The 16,494-nt window shown below is 40.7% G+C and overlaps 1 protein-coding gene across 8 annotated transcripts in view; it reads left to right on the top strand.

The window, feature by feature from the left end:
- The window catches only part of LOC145413381 (uncharacterized), a 1,646,837-nt gene that overhangs the window by 895,577 nt on the left and 734,766 nt on the right, over positions 1–16,494 (top strand). The window lies entirely within an intron of this gene.

Here is a 16,494-nt window from a genome sequence, read left to right as displayed (position 1 = left end):
TTTTGCATAATTATACTGTAGCAGTTAGTGGTAAGGTGTTCATGTAGTTTCATTAATGATAGCTATCTATCTATCTATAGACCGACTCCCTAATCCAACAAAGGGTGGCCGCAGACAAAACGCTTCCAAGTCGCTCTGTCACCCACCATTTGCCTACCCTCCCCCCAACTCACCCCCCCTTCCTCATATACCTCTCAACTCCATCCCTCCACCTCATCCTCGGTCTACCCCTCCCTCTCCCTCCCTCCACCTCTCCCACATACACCCTCTTAGTCAGTCTTTCATTCTCCATTCTCTCCACATGTCCAAACCACCTCAGATTATTTCTTCTAATCTTCTCAACCACATCCAATTTTTTTTTTTAAATAACAGAACGGAGGAAGGAAAAACAAATGAGTAAAAAAAAAAAAAAAAAATCCATGCACCAGATTACTGGTGTCCTCTGTTCATAAAATATCTGTAACAGTTAGACTTGAACAATTGTGGGTTGAAATTTGGAGGGAAACAACTCTGGGGAAGCGAGTTCCAGAGAGATGCAGTTCGGGGAATGAAAGAATTCTCATAGGCAGAAGTTCTGCAATATGGCTGAGTGACATTCCAGTCATGAGCGCTACCAGATGCCCGTGTAGCACGAGGGAAGGCATGGAGAGGTGGCACCATGGACGCAACTTCGTCTGAGCATTTACCAAACAAATATCTGTAAAATAATGCAAGGGAGGCAACATTCCTTCTTACTTGCAGGTGAGGTAGTTTATATGTAATGGCAGGGTTGTTAATGATTCTAACAGCTTTGTTCTGAATTTTGTCTAGTTGTTATAATGCAACCTCTCCACAACCATTCCACAAGGGTGAGTAATATTCAAGCTGAGAGTGCACATGACTCTTATAAATTATAGCTAACTGCTCATCGGCGAAGAAGTTACAGACTCTGTACAATAATCCACGTTTCTTTGAGGCAATTTTAGCAAGTGATCTGACATGAGAGGTCCAGCTGAGGGCACTGTTAAGTGCGACACCAAGAATTTCAATACTTTTGGAGATGGGAATATTAGTAGCACTGAAGGTAATGTACGAATCTGGCAATATCTGTCTATTAGTAAACTGTATATATTTAGTTTTACTAGCATTGAAAGAGACAAGGTTGTTTTGTCCCCATTCACTAATTGTAGATAGATCTTGATTTATGGAGGTGGCTGTACTGAGTTGAGAGGTGGAGATATTCGACTTTGTAAATGGGTGCCTGAGTGTGAATGAACTATGTAGTGTTGAGTCATCTGCATATAAGTGAATGGGATTTTGGGTGACAGATAAGAGATCATTAATATGAACCAGAAACAGGGTTGGCGCCAGAACTGATCCCTGCGGCACGCCGGCGTTAATTATGTGGAAATTAGAATATACATCATCTACTTTTACTCTTATTTTCCTTTCACTAAGATATGAAGAAATCAAAGGAACAAAAAACGTTAGTCCATAGCAAGGGAGTTTGGACAGCAGGGAACGGTGCCATACTCTGTCGAAAGCTTTAGAGATATCAAGAGCTACTGCATGAGTTTCTCCAAAAAGATCAATTGATTGATGAATGGTATATGTTAAGAGATTGAGTATGTCAGTGGTGGATCTTTCATGGCGAAAACCATATTGTCTATCACTAATTAAGTTGTGGATTCAAGATGTTTAACAATGTGCTTATTAATTAAAGTTTCAAATACCTTACCAAGAGAAGATATGACACCTATTGGTCTGTAATTGGAGGGGTCAGACGAACGTTCTTTCTTCGGAACTGGGTGGATATTGGCTTCTTTCAATGAGTTTGAGAATAAAGAAGTACGTATGCATAGTCTGAATAATTTAGCTAGGACAAAGGCAAGTTCAGGGGAACGCTTTTTCAAAACAATTGGCGGAATTCCATCTGGGCCTGGAGCTTTGTTGGTAGGTAAATTGTCTAAGATGGATTTTACGTATCTTGTCTGTATTTTAAGTGGGGCAATTTCGGGTGAATCTAGTTCCAGTACTGGGACATTCTGGCTGGTATCGTCTATGGTAGAGTTTCTGGCAAAGGTACTGGCAAAGATATCTGCTTTCCTACGTGGGTCATTTATAATGTCGCCATCTGAAGATTTTAGTGGGGGAATGGAAGATGACTTGTTAAAGTTATTATTGAAAGAATTAAGAGTTGATCAGAGTATTCTATTGTCATTAGGGTTGTTAAGTAGTTTTGATGCTTGCTTTCGAAGAAAGTTTGATTTAGATAGATTTAATACAGCTTTTGCATGATTTCTAGCAATTTTAAATTGGGAGAGTGATTCAGATGCGGCCTTATTCTTTTGTGACTTCAGTCATTCTCAAACACCGTAACTTTACTTTTGTTTACATTAAATTTCAGCTTCCTCCTCCTACACACTGTCCCTTCACTTCTTCATTCCTCAACCTGTCCCTCCATGTCACTCCACATGCTCCTCTCAAGTAACTCATTTCCACTGCTCTCACTCTTCACTTGTTCTTTTCTTGCAAGGTCCACGCCTCGCTTCCATATATCAGGGTAGGGATCACAATACTATCATGCAGTGACTTCTTAACTTCCATACTCACCTCCCTATTCCTCATCACTGCTTTCAGTGAACCAACAACCTTCCCTCCCTGCTGTACCCTTTCACGCACTTCATCCCCCAAAGTTCCATCCTTACTCATCATACTACCCAAGTACTTGAATGCACTCATATTCTCCATATCCTCACCATCCAACCTCACTGTACATTCTGTGACTTCATTCCTCTCAAACACCATAACTTTACTTTTGTTTACATTAACTTTCAGCTTCCTCCTCCTACACTCTGTCCCAAATTCATTCACCAAACCTTGCAACTCCCATTCATCTTCACTCAATAATACTGTATCATCAGCAAACAGCAACACCGGAATCTTCCAAATCTCACCCTCATTCATTAGAGCCACTCCTACATCCACTGCCCTACCTTGCACCTCCTTTACAACCCCATCCATATATATTTTAAAAAGCCATGGAGACATCACACAACCCTGTTTCAGTCCCACATTGAGATCAAAGAACTCACTCAGCTCACCATCCACTCGCACCGTAGCCCTAGCTCCTTCGTACATACTCTTCACAGCATTCAACAATTTCCCCTCCACTCCATATATTCTTAATACCTTCCACATACCTTTCCTATCTATTCTGTCATAAGCTTTCTCCAAGACCATGAAGGCAGCATACACATTCTTTCCCTTCTCTAGATACTTCTCCACTAAACATCTTAGAACAAATATCTGATCTACACACCCTTTTCCCTTCCTAAATCCCCCTTGTTCTTCTCCAGCTAGCTCCTCTGTCATATGCCTAACCCTGTCAATGAGTATTCTACCATATATTTTACCATTCACACTAAGAAGGCAAATACCCCTGTGGTTACCACATACTTCTCTCTCCCCTTTTCCTTTGTATAAGGGAACAATTATACCTGATTTCCAGTCCTCTGGAACCCTTCCCTCTTCCCAAGCCAGCTTACACAACTTCTATATCCACTCCACAACAATCTCACCCCCATACCTCAGCATTTCACCACACACTCCATCAATTCCTGGGGCCTTTCCCAATTTGATCTTCTTCATTGCTTCCACTACATCCACCCTACTGATCTCTTCCTCCCTCCTCTCATCTCTTCTTCTCCCAGCCATTCACCAGCCACTTATACTCGCATTGCTGTCACTCTCTACATTCAACAAATCCGCAAAGTGCTCCTTCCATCTCCTCAATTTCTCTCTCTTCTCTACCAACAACCTATTATTTCTATCTTTCACTCCCCTACTATTTCCCCTTTCACACTGCCTTACTTTCTTTACCTCCTTCCAAAACAATTTCTTACTCTCCCTCCATTTCACACTCAGATTCCTCCCAAACATCTTCATCCACTTTCTTCTTACTCTCCTTCACCAGTCTCTTCACCTCCCTTCTCCTGCTCACGTATACCTCTCTCTTCTCTCTCTCATCTTCTCCCCTACCTCTACTCGCTAACCATTGACTATATTCCTTCTTCTTTTGTTCCACAGCTCGTTTCACCTCATCATTCCACCATGCTGTCCCTTGCACACCCTTGCATCTCCTCCTCACTCCACAAACCGCCTCACATGCTGCACCTATCTCTTCCATAAATATCTTACATACGTCTTCCACCCCTTCCATCTGCTCTAGCTCATACCTTCCCAATCTTTCTTCCACTATGCTCTTATACTCTGCCATTTTCTCACTATCTTGCAAATTCTCCACTCTTCTCACAGGAGCTGTTTCCTCCTGTCTTCCCCTTCGTCTCCTCAACTATTTTCTTTGCAGCTTTACCTTGGCCATCACTAAGTGATGGTCCGAGACTCCATTCCCCCACCCTCTCCACACTCTTGCATCCAACACTTGTCTTCTCATTCGCTCATCCACACACACGTAGTCTATCATTGCCTTTCGTTCAACAAGTTCACCATCCATCCTTCTCATTACACTCTATGTATACCGGTAGATCATCTTATGTCGAAAGTAGGTGTTGGCTATTGCCAACCCCTTACCAGCACAGATGTCCACCAAAGCACTACCATTCCCATCTACTTCAGCTGGCACACTCCACTGACCAACCACTCCATCCACTCGTACATTCCCAACTTTGCCATTCATGTCTCCAATCAAAAACACTCTCTCGCTCCTCTCAAATTTGTCCATACATGCTTCTACTCTCGCCCAAAACTCATCATACACTCTTGCCACTCGGTCCTCTGTCGGAGCATACACACATACAATCGCCCACGCATGTATACCTACTTTCATCCTCACCCATACAATCCTTGCACCCACTGTTCCATACTCTCTTATATTCTCCTTCCACTTCTTGCTTATCATCAGACATACTCCCTCTCTTGCCCTCTCATTCTCATTAACTGCCGCACATATTCCTAAACCATATTCCCATTCTCTCACCCTTTCACCTTCCATTTAGTTTCAGTCAGTCCACATATATCCACTCTTGCATCCTCAATCACCTGAACAATCTCTCTCTCTTTCACTTCATCATTCACTCCTCTCACATTCCACGTTCCCACCCTCAGAATGTCCTTTGTCCGTTCCTTAGTCATCAAAATTTAGTCCGTCCTGGTCCGAGGCGCTTTATTTGCTTGTTTAGTTAATTCTTTTTACGGGGTGGGGCACTAACCCACCACCAACCCTTTTAGTCGCCTCGTACGACAAGCAGGGATACTGGGGGAGTATTCTTGAAACCCCCCTACCCCCAGGGGGGTAGTGTGCAGGTAGATCCATAGGTAAGAAGTGCTATGGAATCTCCATAGTCATTTAGAACATGCCGCAATGGCGGAAACAGAGGAAGGCATTTCACTATTCGAATGGTCATTGTTGTGTCACCACATCAAAAGTTCTTATGAATACCTGAATACCGTGAGAACCACCTTTTTGCTCGCAAAAAATAATAGTGTTTTTATTATCTTGTGTGATGAATGGAATAAGCTTTACCTCCGGTCAGCAAACTCTTATTTCACTAAGCGAGAAGCTGGTGTATATGGATGAGTGCTTGGCAGCCACCTTTTGCTCAGTAATGAGAGGAATGTTACCGTATGAACATCACTGTATCATTTTACTAATGTTGGTAGTGACAGAACTTCCGGAAGGGAAGTTTCATTTTCATTGTTTGAATCACCGGTTGTTGTTTCAATGCATGGACAGTGATTGTCTGGTGAATGCCATGACACACACCTTTTTCCTAATGAATGATGATGATGATGACGATAATGAAGATGGAGGGGCGAGGAGCTGGGTGGGAATTGAGTGCTGTGTGCCACCTTTGCCAAATTCATTCTTAACATCGCCATACAATAATATTCACCATGCGAAAGACTTTAGGAACTGGAGGAGCTAGATATGGCCTTTATTAACTCATGCAATAAGAGAAGTCATTACTAAACTATATGTATGTACGTGTCTGTCAGCAGAGAGAACATAATTGAAATGACGTAGTCGTAGCAATTGAATTTAATCCATCGACGGGGACGTCATGTCAGTCATCCTTCGCCCGATTGTAAGAATATCATCGCTTATTTGTTTATTTATTTATTTATCTATTTATTTTTATACGTTTTACTTTATTTTTATTTTGTTACTTTTTTGCTGGGATGCCCAGTTCAGAATTTACGTTTACTTGCAGGGCACAGTTCAGAATTTACGTTTTGCAATGAAGCATGGAAACAAATAAAGTAATTTGGCATTCAGAATACTTGTTTTTATATTAATATATAGAAAATAAAGTAGGATATTGGACAGTAATGATTATGTTTTTACCACAATGAGATAAGGTTTCACGTTAATAATGACCATAGCATATCTTCCGCCCGATGACGCCCTATTATTTTTTTATCCTGCCACGGCCGTATTATTCTATTCATGGTCAGAGAGATCTCTTATAGTGATATGGTTGATGTAGCTTGCCTCTAACCCCTCCAGCGCAAAACGTGTCTCTTAACATGAATGAAATCGTGTATATCAAGAAACAGTGAGAACGAGTGGTAAAGGACATCGTCGTAGGTCCTGGTTACCTACAGATACATACTGAGACAAAAAATAATTTGATATCAGCGTAATAATCATACGCTGCATTTTTTACCAGTTTAGTGACGCGTGTAGTTGGGTGCCAGTAGTGTTACACGTAGTGTTTGCTTCTTGGATACGCGAAAGAGCTGTCGTCAAATTCAAAGCAGCCCAGCTTTCCGACCAAGAGCAATTCAGGTAGTTGCATCAAAGGAAACAATTGTGCATACCAAAGATTTCCAGTAGGTCTGCAGCTGTATAAATATTGTGATTGGATGTTCAACCCCTTCACTCCAATAATGTATTACTGTGATTTGTATTTGTTACTACCAGAATAGCTTAGCAGAAGCTCTTCAAACTAAGGGTGACAGATACAAGCTTCAGTAACCTCTTCACAGGTAGGGATTTTCAGAACCTGAATTCACTCGTCTGATAGCACCATGGAGATACGTCATCGGCTTGAAGGGGTTTAGATAATCTAGATGTGCATTGTGACATTTCTCTCTCTTCCTATTGCTAGAGGACAGTGTCCTGCTAAGTCATTTACACTTTATCAAAGATGGTGTACTACTGTACCAGCGTATTTTTAGTCATATAATACCAATATTTGTTCATAATAACGGATGGACCCTGCAAGAAAAGGAATTTGTTTGCATTGTTTTCTCTCATATATATATATATATATATATATATATATATATATATATATATATATATATTGTTACATAGCCTATGATTTCATCATCCTTTGTGTAATTTTAACGCTCAGTATGCTGCATGTTTGATCACGAGCGTGTTCTGCCTCAGTCCCCCCCTTCTACCGTTATAGTAGAGTAAGTCGTCCTTTCTGTTATTCAGTGCGGGATTGTCGACCGTTTGTCCCCATCGCTTCATTTGCGCGTCCTTATTACAAGTTGTATCAAGCTCTCCTGGCCCCTATATAATGAGCTCAGTCTCTGCATCATTGCCACTTAGATCTGCTCCTCATTTTGTTCACATCTCTGTCCTCCCCTGTACAGATATTATTATTGTGAGTGCTCAAGAAGTCTCCAACCATCTAGCAGCTGTGTGTAATTTGAGTATAACTGTTGTTGCATTTTGTTCTTGTACTGTATAGCATAAGTTTAATTTGTAGGCCTAGTGAAGTTTGTAATTTATGTAGGGTTCTTTATGTCAGTCATTTTTGATAATAGTTTGTATCTGTAATTATTTATCTGGCATTCACTGAGTATTATCTGGTATCTCATTTTTATCAGGGCTGACTTAGATAAATTTACTCTTGCTAATTTCGTGTTAATAGAGGCTATTGCAGTTAACCATATATTTAACCTGTTTTTGCCATTACATTATCCTTATGAGTCCTGAATGTTTTGTTGTTAATTTAAGCATTAAACTTTAACTTGTAATTTTACCTAACTCTTTTGTTTTGAACCTGGAACTTTACGGGACAGTGGTGATTTTTAGCATTCTCACTTAAAGTGTACGTTATCTTTCTCTGTTCCGTAACATAAATTTGGCGACCTCATATCAGGATATTCAGGATATTATCATAAGGATATTGTTTGATATTTTGTGACTGTGATATATTCATGATGGCTACTATTTCTACACTTGATGAAGCCAAAGATTTTTTGTCAAATGTGCAAACAGTGTGTGATATAGAAAACAGAACAAAGAAGGAACTTAAGCTTGTTGCTCAACAATTGGGAATTGCAGTTCACTCTCATCATTCTAAAGATCAAATTGTTGGCATGATTAATAAAAGCTTGTTTAATGTAACTCCTCCAAATGAGCAAACGCAGATTGAATTAGCTAAGTTACAGCTAGCTCTGCAGGAGGCTCGTGCTAAAGAAGCTGAATTTCAGGCAAATGCTAAGCAGGCTGAGTCTCAGGCTAAGGAGGCGGAATCTCAGGCTCGGATTCAGGAGGCACAGATACAGGCACAAGTTGAACTTGCTAGGATTCAGGCAGACCATGAGTATCGCATGAAACAAGGTGGAACTGGATCATCTTGCTCTGATGATTTTGATGTGGCTAAAAATGTTAAACTTGTCCCTCCTTTTAATGAATCTGATTTAACAAAGTATTTTCAGTTGTTTGAGAGGGTAGCTACAGGTTTTAATTGGCCTAAGGAGTATTGGCCAGTACTCCTTCAAACTGTTCTCACCGGTAAAGCTCAAGTAACTTATGCATCTTTGCCTCAGGATCAATCTGATAATTATGATGTAGTTAAGAGCTTGATTCTTAAGGCCTATGAGCTTGTTCCTGAAGCCTATAGAGTGAAATTTAGGACAACTTACAAGCAAGATAAGCAATCCCATGTTGAGTATGCAAGAATCAAAGAAGATTTGTTAGAGCAGTGGTTAAATTCTAAGAATGTGGATTCTGATTTTGGTAAATTTAAGCAGATGATTTTGCTGGAGGATTTCAAAAGGTGTATTAGTAAAGATGTAAGCCTATATCTTGATGAGAAAAGAATAGATAATTTGTCTGATGCTGCAGTTTTAGCTGATGAGTATGTTCTCACTCACAAGAGATATTCTAGAGAAAAAGAGAAAGCTGAGAGTAAGTACGTTGCCTCTACTCAGAGTACAGGTAACAGGAAAGAGAATAAGGATGATGTTTCTCAGGAAGTAAATACCAGCTTCACCTCTAGATTTCAGAAAAGTAAATGTACTTATTGTAGTAAGCTTGGTCATACTACGGAGAGATGTTTCAGGAGACAGCGTGATGTGAACAAAAAGGAGTCTTTAAATATTCAGTCAATTGGTCTAGTGTCCACTCTTGAGAGTTCCCAGAATTCTTTAACTGAGTTAACTGAACCTGCTTTGAGGGGTAACTTAAATTCTCATGATGGAGCTCCTCTTTTGAGCAGTAACGTGGGTGACACTCTCAAGAGTTCATGTGCTAATTTCCTGTCTGATGGTTTTGTCAGTCCTCTGGACAGTAATGACAGGAAATCAGTTCAAATATATCGTGATACAGGTGCTTGCCAATCCCTTATGCTGACCAGTGTTCTAGGCTCTAATTTTAATTCCTCTGATGAAACTGTAATCTTACAAGGTGTAGGGAATAATTACTTCTCTGTCCCTCTGTGCAGAGTGAATTTAGAGTCTGGTTTTGTTAATGGTTCTGTTATGGTTGGGTTGGTTGAGACACTCCCAATGTCAGGTGTAACTTTCTTACTTGGAAATGATATTGGTGGAAGTCAAGTGTGTCCAGCTCCTCAGTTGTCTAGTGAGCCAGTGGCTGTGTCCCGGGATTGTGATGTCCCTGATGTGTTCCCTGCATGTGCTGTCACTAGGGCTAAGTCTAAAGTTACTGGTGATTTAGAGGATAATGATGATGATGATGTTATCCTAGCTGACACTTTTCTTGCTAATTTGGACCACTCACCAGATGAGGCAGTACCCCGTAGTGTTGATAATTTGTCTCGTCAAGAGTTGGTTGAGTTGCAGGTTGCTGACCCTGAGTTGAAAGGTCTAGCTAACTCTGCTTACAGTGAAGAAGAGTCAGCCGGTGCGTCTACTTGTTATTATGTAAAGTCAGGAGTACTTATGAGGAAGTGGAGACCCCCAACAGCATCAGCCGACTGTGAATGGGAGGTTGTACATCAAGTTGTCATCCCTCGTGTTTGTAGGCAGGATATCATTCGAGTGGCTCATGATTCCAGTTTGGCAGGACACCTTGGAGTGAGGAAGACTGTGGCACGCATTTTGAAACACTTCTACTGGCCAGGTATCTTCAGGGATGTTTCCTGGTATTGTAAGTCTTGTCACACCTGTCAAGTTGTGGGAAAGTGTAATCAGACCGAAAAGGTTGCACCTCTAGTTCCCATTCCTCCTTTTGAGGCGCCTTTCACCCGTGTGTTGGTGGATATTGTGGGCCCTCTTCCTAAGACTTCTTCAGGATTTTCTTATGTGTTGACCATGATTGACATGGCTACTCGTTATCCTGAAGCCATTCCACTTAGAAACATCTCAGCAAAGAACGTGGTTAAGGAAATGCTAGGGTTCTTCACAAAGTTTGGTCTGCCCAAGGAGGTACAGTCAGACCGAGGAAGTAATTTCATGTCAAATGTTTTCAAGCAGTCTCTGAAAGAGTTGGGCATCTCCCAGATCACGTCTTCAGCTTACCATCCCCAGACCCAAGGAGCGTTGGAGAGATATCATCAAACACTCAAATCGATGCTCAAGAAATACTGTTTGGAACATCAGAAAGACTGGGATAAAGGTCTTCCATTCGTTGTGTTTGCTGCAAGAGAATCTCCAAATGAATCACTGGGCTTCTCACCTTTTGAACTACTGTTTGGCCATGAAGTAAGAGGACCCCTTAAGCTACTCAAGGAATGCTGGCTGTCGGAGGAAGATGACGTCAACCTGCCGGAGTATGTGATGAAGTTCAAAGAACGGCTGTCCACTGCTTTACAGCTGGCGAGAGAGAATTTAGGAGCTGCTCAGGAGAAGATGAAGACTTGGTATGACAAGAAGTCCAGGTTACGCCACTTTCAGCCAGGAGATCAGGTTTTGATTCTGCTACCAGTTCATGGGCAACCTCTTCAAGCCAAGTTTAGTGGCCCTTATTTCGTGGAGAAGAAACTCAGTGATGTCAGCTATGTCATCGCCACACCAGATCGTAGAAAGAGCAAGCAACTATGTCACATCAACATGCTAAAGTTATATCACAGGCGGGACGAAAATAATCCAGTCTGCACTGTAGCTGTTCCACCCGAGTCTGCAAGTGAAGCTCTCCCATGCAGTATGAGCCTGAGTGATAGTTTGGGGAAGAATCCTGATATCATGAATGATCTCCAGACTAAGCTTTCTCATCTACCACCCAAGGAAAGGCAGGAGTTTTCGGCATTACTGCAGGAGTACCCGCAAGTGTTCCGTGCCACTCCAGGAAGAACCACTGTGTTGATGCATGATGTCGATGTTGGAGACGCAAAGCCAATTAAATTGCCTCCTTACCGTGTGAACCCAGTGAAAGTTCCTCTCATCCAGAAGGAGCTTGGCTACCTGTTGGACCACAAGATGATTGAGCCCTGTCAGAGCGAGTGGAGTTCTCCTGTCACTCTGGTCCCTAAGCCAGGTGGGTCACAGAGGCTTTGCATCGACTACAGACGTGTTAATCAGATAACTAAAACAGACACTTACCCTCTCCCTCGCATGGAAGATTGCATAGACAAGATCGGAAAGGCTAGGTACATAAGTAAGTTTGATTTGTTAAAGGGATACTGGCAAGTACCTATGACTGAACGTGCTAGGGAGATCTCATTTTTTGTAACATTAGGAAAGACCTTTGCATGGTCTGTAATGCCATATACAGATTGTTTTAGAGTAATAAGAAATTTCCTTTGTAAATTTCTTTTTTCTTTGTGGGGAGGTGTTACATAGCCTATGATTTCATCATCCTTTGTGTAATTTTAACGCTCAGTATGCTGCATGTTTGATCACGAGCGTGTTCTGCCTCAGTCCCCCCCTTCTACCGTTATAGTAGAGTAAGTCGTCCTTTCTGTTATTCAGTGCGGGATTGTCGACCGTTTGTCCCCATCGCTTCATTTGCGCGTCCTTATTACAAGTTGTATCAAGCTCTCCTGGCCCCTATATAATGAGCTCAGTCTCTGCATCATTGCCACTTAGATCTGCTCCTCATTTTGTTCACATCTCTGTCCTCCCCTGTACAGATATTATTATTGTGAGTGCTCAAGAAGTCTCCAACCATCTAGCAGCTGTGTGTAATTTGAGTATAACTGTTGTTGCATTTTGTTCTTGTACTGTATAGCATAAGTTTAATTTGTAGGCCTAGTGAAGTTTGTAATTTATGTAGGGTTCTTTATGTCAGTCATTTTTGATAATAGTTTGTATCTGTAATTATTTATCTGGCATTCACTGAGTATTATCTGGTATCTCATTTTTATCAGGGCTGACTTAGATAAATTTACTCTTGCTAATTTCGTGTTAATAGAGGCTATTGCAGTTAACCATATATTTAACCTGTTTTTGCCATTACATTATCCTTATGAGTCCTGAATGTTTTGTTGTTAATTTAAGCATTAAACTTTAACTTGTAATTTTACCTAACTCTTTTGTTTTGAACCTGGAACTTTACGGGACAGTGGTGATTTTTAGCATTCTCACTTAAAGTGTACGTTATCTTTCTCTGTTCCGTAACAATATATATATATATATATATATATATATATATCATACTGTATACTACCGTATACACTCACCCACCCACACACACACACATATATATATATATATACATATCTATCTATCTGTCTATCTATGTATCTATCTATCTATGTATCAGTCCATCTATCTATCTATCTATCTATCTATCTTCATATGTACACAGTATATACAGTATATATATATATATATATATATATATATATATATATATATATATATATATATATATATATATATCATCCAATCCTACATTGCCCCATGAGGAGAGTAGGGGCCCGGGGCTAAGAAGTTGGTCCCGACATTTAAGATGAGAGTGACCAGTCTCACTCATCCCTGAGTGGCATTACATGAGCAATCAACCCCAACCACCCCTTGGATATAAACCTTCACCGGCTCAATCCGATTGGAGCGCAATAATTACTCAGTAAACCACCAGGCGCCAAAATTTAGTTATATGGTATATATATATATATATATATATATATATATATATATATATATATATATATATATATATATATATATCTCTTTCTCTCTCTCTCTCTGTATCTATCTATCTATCTATCTGTCTGTCTATCTATCTATCTATCTATCTATCTATCTATATATATATATATATATATATATATATATATATATATATATATATATATATCGATCTATCGGTCTGTTATAAAGTGTATGGATGTGCAATATTATTTACTGTTTATTGATATATTTAATTTTTTTTTTTCTCGGGGTGTGGTCGTATTAAATCGATAATTTTATCTGTATTTTACTGAATACACAACGAATGAAAGGATTATTTTTTTGCTAACAACACCGTCCAGTTGGTGGATCAATTGGAAATTTGTAAAGGAAGGGCGAGCGGTGGCATTTGTCAGGGGTAACCCCTGCCACCAATAAGCTTCTCCCTCAGGGTCCTTCCTGGCGGGTCTCAATACCGCGAAGTTGGCCCACAAGTTTGGTTCATATAAGACTATTCGGGCAGGGACAGGGGACGCCAGCGGAACGTGGTTTGCTCTAACTCTCGCCGCCAGGGGGCCAATGGCGTGCTGTGGCAGGGTGATGCCTTCCTGCCTGAATTGGATCCTTTGTTGTTGGAAAATGAGTCTTTCTGTCAGGCAATGATATACTTTTCTGCCAAAAAATTAAGTAATAGTACTGGAGAGGGATACTTCGCTACTGAAACGGAATATCTATGTGTCAGAAAGGAGTGCCTTGTTGGTGGAAAACAGTTTTTCCGGAAAATATAATCACGTCTAGCAACAACTTTCAGCCAAGAAATTTTATTCCTTTGTCCCCAATGTGTGGCCTTGCTATCAAAAGTTTCGTAAGTAATTTTCTTTTTAGTACGCTGTTCGATGTCCTTAAAATTCTCTTTGAGATAAGGGTATGAGTCCGAAATTTTGGATCCAGGGAGTTATTTTTCTTACACATGCAATGGCGAACTGTGTTAAGATTATGTGTGAACTGCTGATGTAATCATATTTTATGGGACCTGAAAGCTTTGTATGATTAATAAATTCGGTGCCGTGTGCCTTTGATAAATAGTCTGGTGTATCATGTTTGATTTCTGGAATTGCTTATATCGTGCATTCAGTGTCCATTGTTACTGCATTTGAATCTGTGACTGAAACTGGAGCTCTCTAGTTTTGGCGTTGGAATCATCTATCTATCTATCTATTGCCAGACGCCTCAATCCCGTTTGGGGTGGCCACAAACAAATCGCCTCCAAGTCGCCCTGTCCCCCGCCATTTCACTGCCCTGCTCCCAACTCACACCCCCCTCTCTCATATACCTCTCCACCCCATCCCTCCATCTCATCCTCGGCCTCCCCCTCCCTCTTCCCCCCTCCACCCCACTCACACACACTCTCTTCGTCAGTCTTTCGCCCTCCATCCTCTCCACATGGCCAAACCACCTCAGTGTGTTCCTCACAACGCTTCCTATCACATCCACATCCACACCACAACGCTCCTTTATATCCTCATTCATCAGCCTGTCTCTCCACGTGACTCCACAGGCTCCTCTTAAATAACTCATTTCCACTGCTCTCACTCTTGACTTGTGTCCTTCCAACAATGTCCAAGCTTCACTTCCGTAAGTTAGAGTTGGTATCACAATACTGTCATGTAGTAACTTTTTCACTTCCATGCTCACTTCCCTGTTTCTTATCACTGCTTTCAAGGAACCAGCAACCTTTCTTCCCTGCTGTACCCTTTCAAGCACTTCACCCTCCAAACCTCCATCCTTACTCATCACACTACCCAAATACTTAAACGTACTCACATTTTCCAATTCCTCACCATCTAACCTCAATGTACATTCACTAACTTCACCTCTCTCAAAGACCATCACTTTACTCTTCCCTACATTCACCTTTAGGTTCCGTTTCTTACACACTCTCTCAAACTCATCCACCAAGCCTTGCAGCTCCCCTTCGTGCTGTGAATAATTTTACATATAATCCCAGTGGTCTTTTTTTTTGTGTGTGTCAATGGTATAATTCTGACGGATTATCCTGGATTCTTTTGAATCGGGATTAAGTCTGCCAGGGTGTAATCTTATGGAACCGTTGAATGATGCACTACTGACTGAGAGAACACAGTGCATCATTACCAACGACATTTTTTTTTTTAATAACAGAACAGAGGAAGGAAAAACAAATGAATAAAAAAAAATATTCCATTCACCAGATTACTGGTGTCCTCTGTTCATAAAATATCTGTAACAGTTAGACTTGAACAGCTGAAGGTTGAAGTTTGGAGGGAAACAACTCTGGAGAAGCGTGTTCCAAAGAGATGCAGTTCAGGGAATGAAAGAATTCTGATAGGCAGAAGTTCTGCAATATGGCTGAGTGACATTCCAGTCATGAGCGCTACCAGATGCCCGTGTAGCACGAGGGAAGGCATGGAGAGGTGGCATCATGGACGTAACATCATCTGAGCATTTGCCATAAAAATATATATAAAATAATGGAAGGGAGGCAACATGCAACATTCCTTCTTACTTGTAGGGGAGGAAGTTTATTTGTAATGGCAGGGTCGTTAATAATTCTAACAGCTTTGTTCTGAATTTTGTCTAGTTGTTATAATGCAACCTCTCCACATCCATTTCACAAGGGTGAGCAATATTCAGGCTGAGAGTGCACATGACTCTTATAAATTATAGCTAACTGCTCGTCAGTGAAGAAGTTACGGACTCTGTACATTAATCCAAGTTTCTTTGAGGCGGTTTTAGCAAGTGATCTAACATGAGAGGTCCAGGTGAGGGCATTGTTAAGTGAGCTGCCGAGAATTTCAATACTTTTGGAGATTGGAATATCAGTAGTACTGAAGGTAATATACGAATCTGGCAATATCTGTCTATTAGTAAACTGTATATATTCAGTTTTACTAGCATTAAATGAGACAAGGTTGTTTTGTCCCCATTCACTAATTGTAAATAGGTCTTGATTTATGGAGATGGCTGTACTGAGTTGAGAGGTAGATATATTAGACTTTGTAAATGGGTATCTGAGTGTGAATGAACTATGTAGTGTTGAGTCATCTGCATATGAATGGATGGGATTGTGGGTGACAGATAAGAGATCATTAATATGAATCAGGAACAGAGTTGAGGCCAGACCTGATCCCAGTGGCACTCCGGCGTTAATTGAGTGGAAATTGAGATGTACATCATCTACTTTTACTCTTATTT

Source organism: Coenobita brevimanus, chromosome 96 (assembly GCF_032717465.1).
Source record: "Coenobita brevimanus isolate Jiangsu-jjx chromosome 96, ASM3271746v2, whole genome shotgun sequence".
Classification (NCBI taxonomy): Eukaryota; Metazoa; Arthropoda; class Malacostraca; order Decapoda; family Coenobitidae; genus Coenobita; species Coenobita brevimanus.
This window is presented reverse-complemented; position numbering and strand designations above follow the sequence as displayed.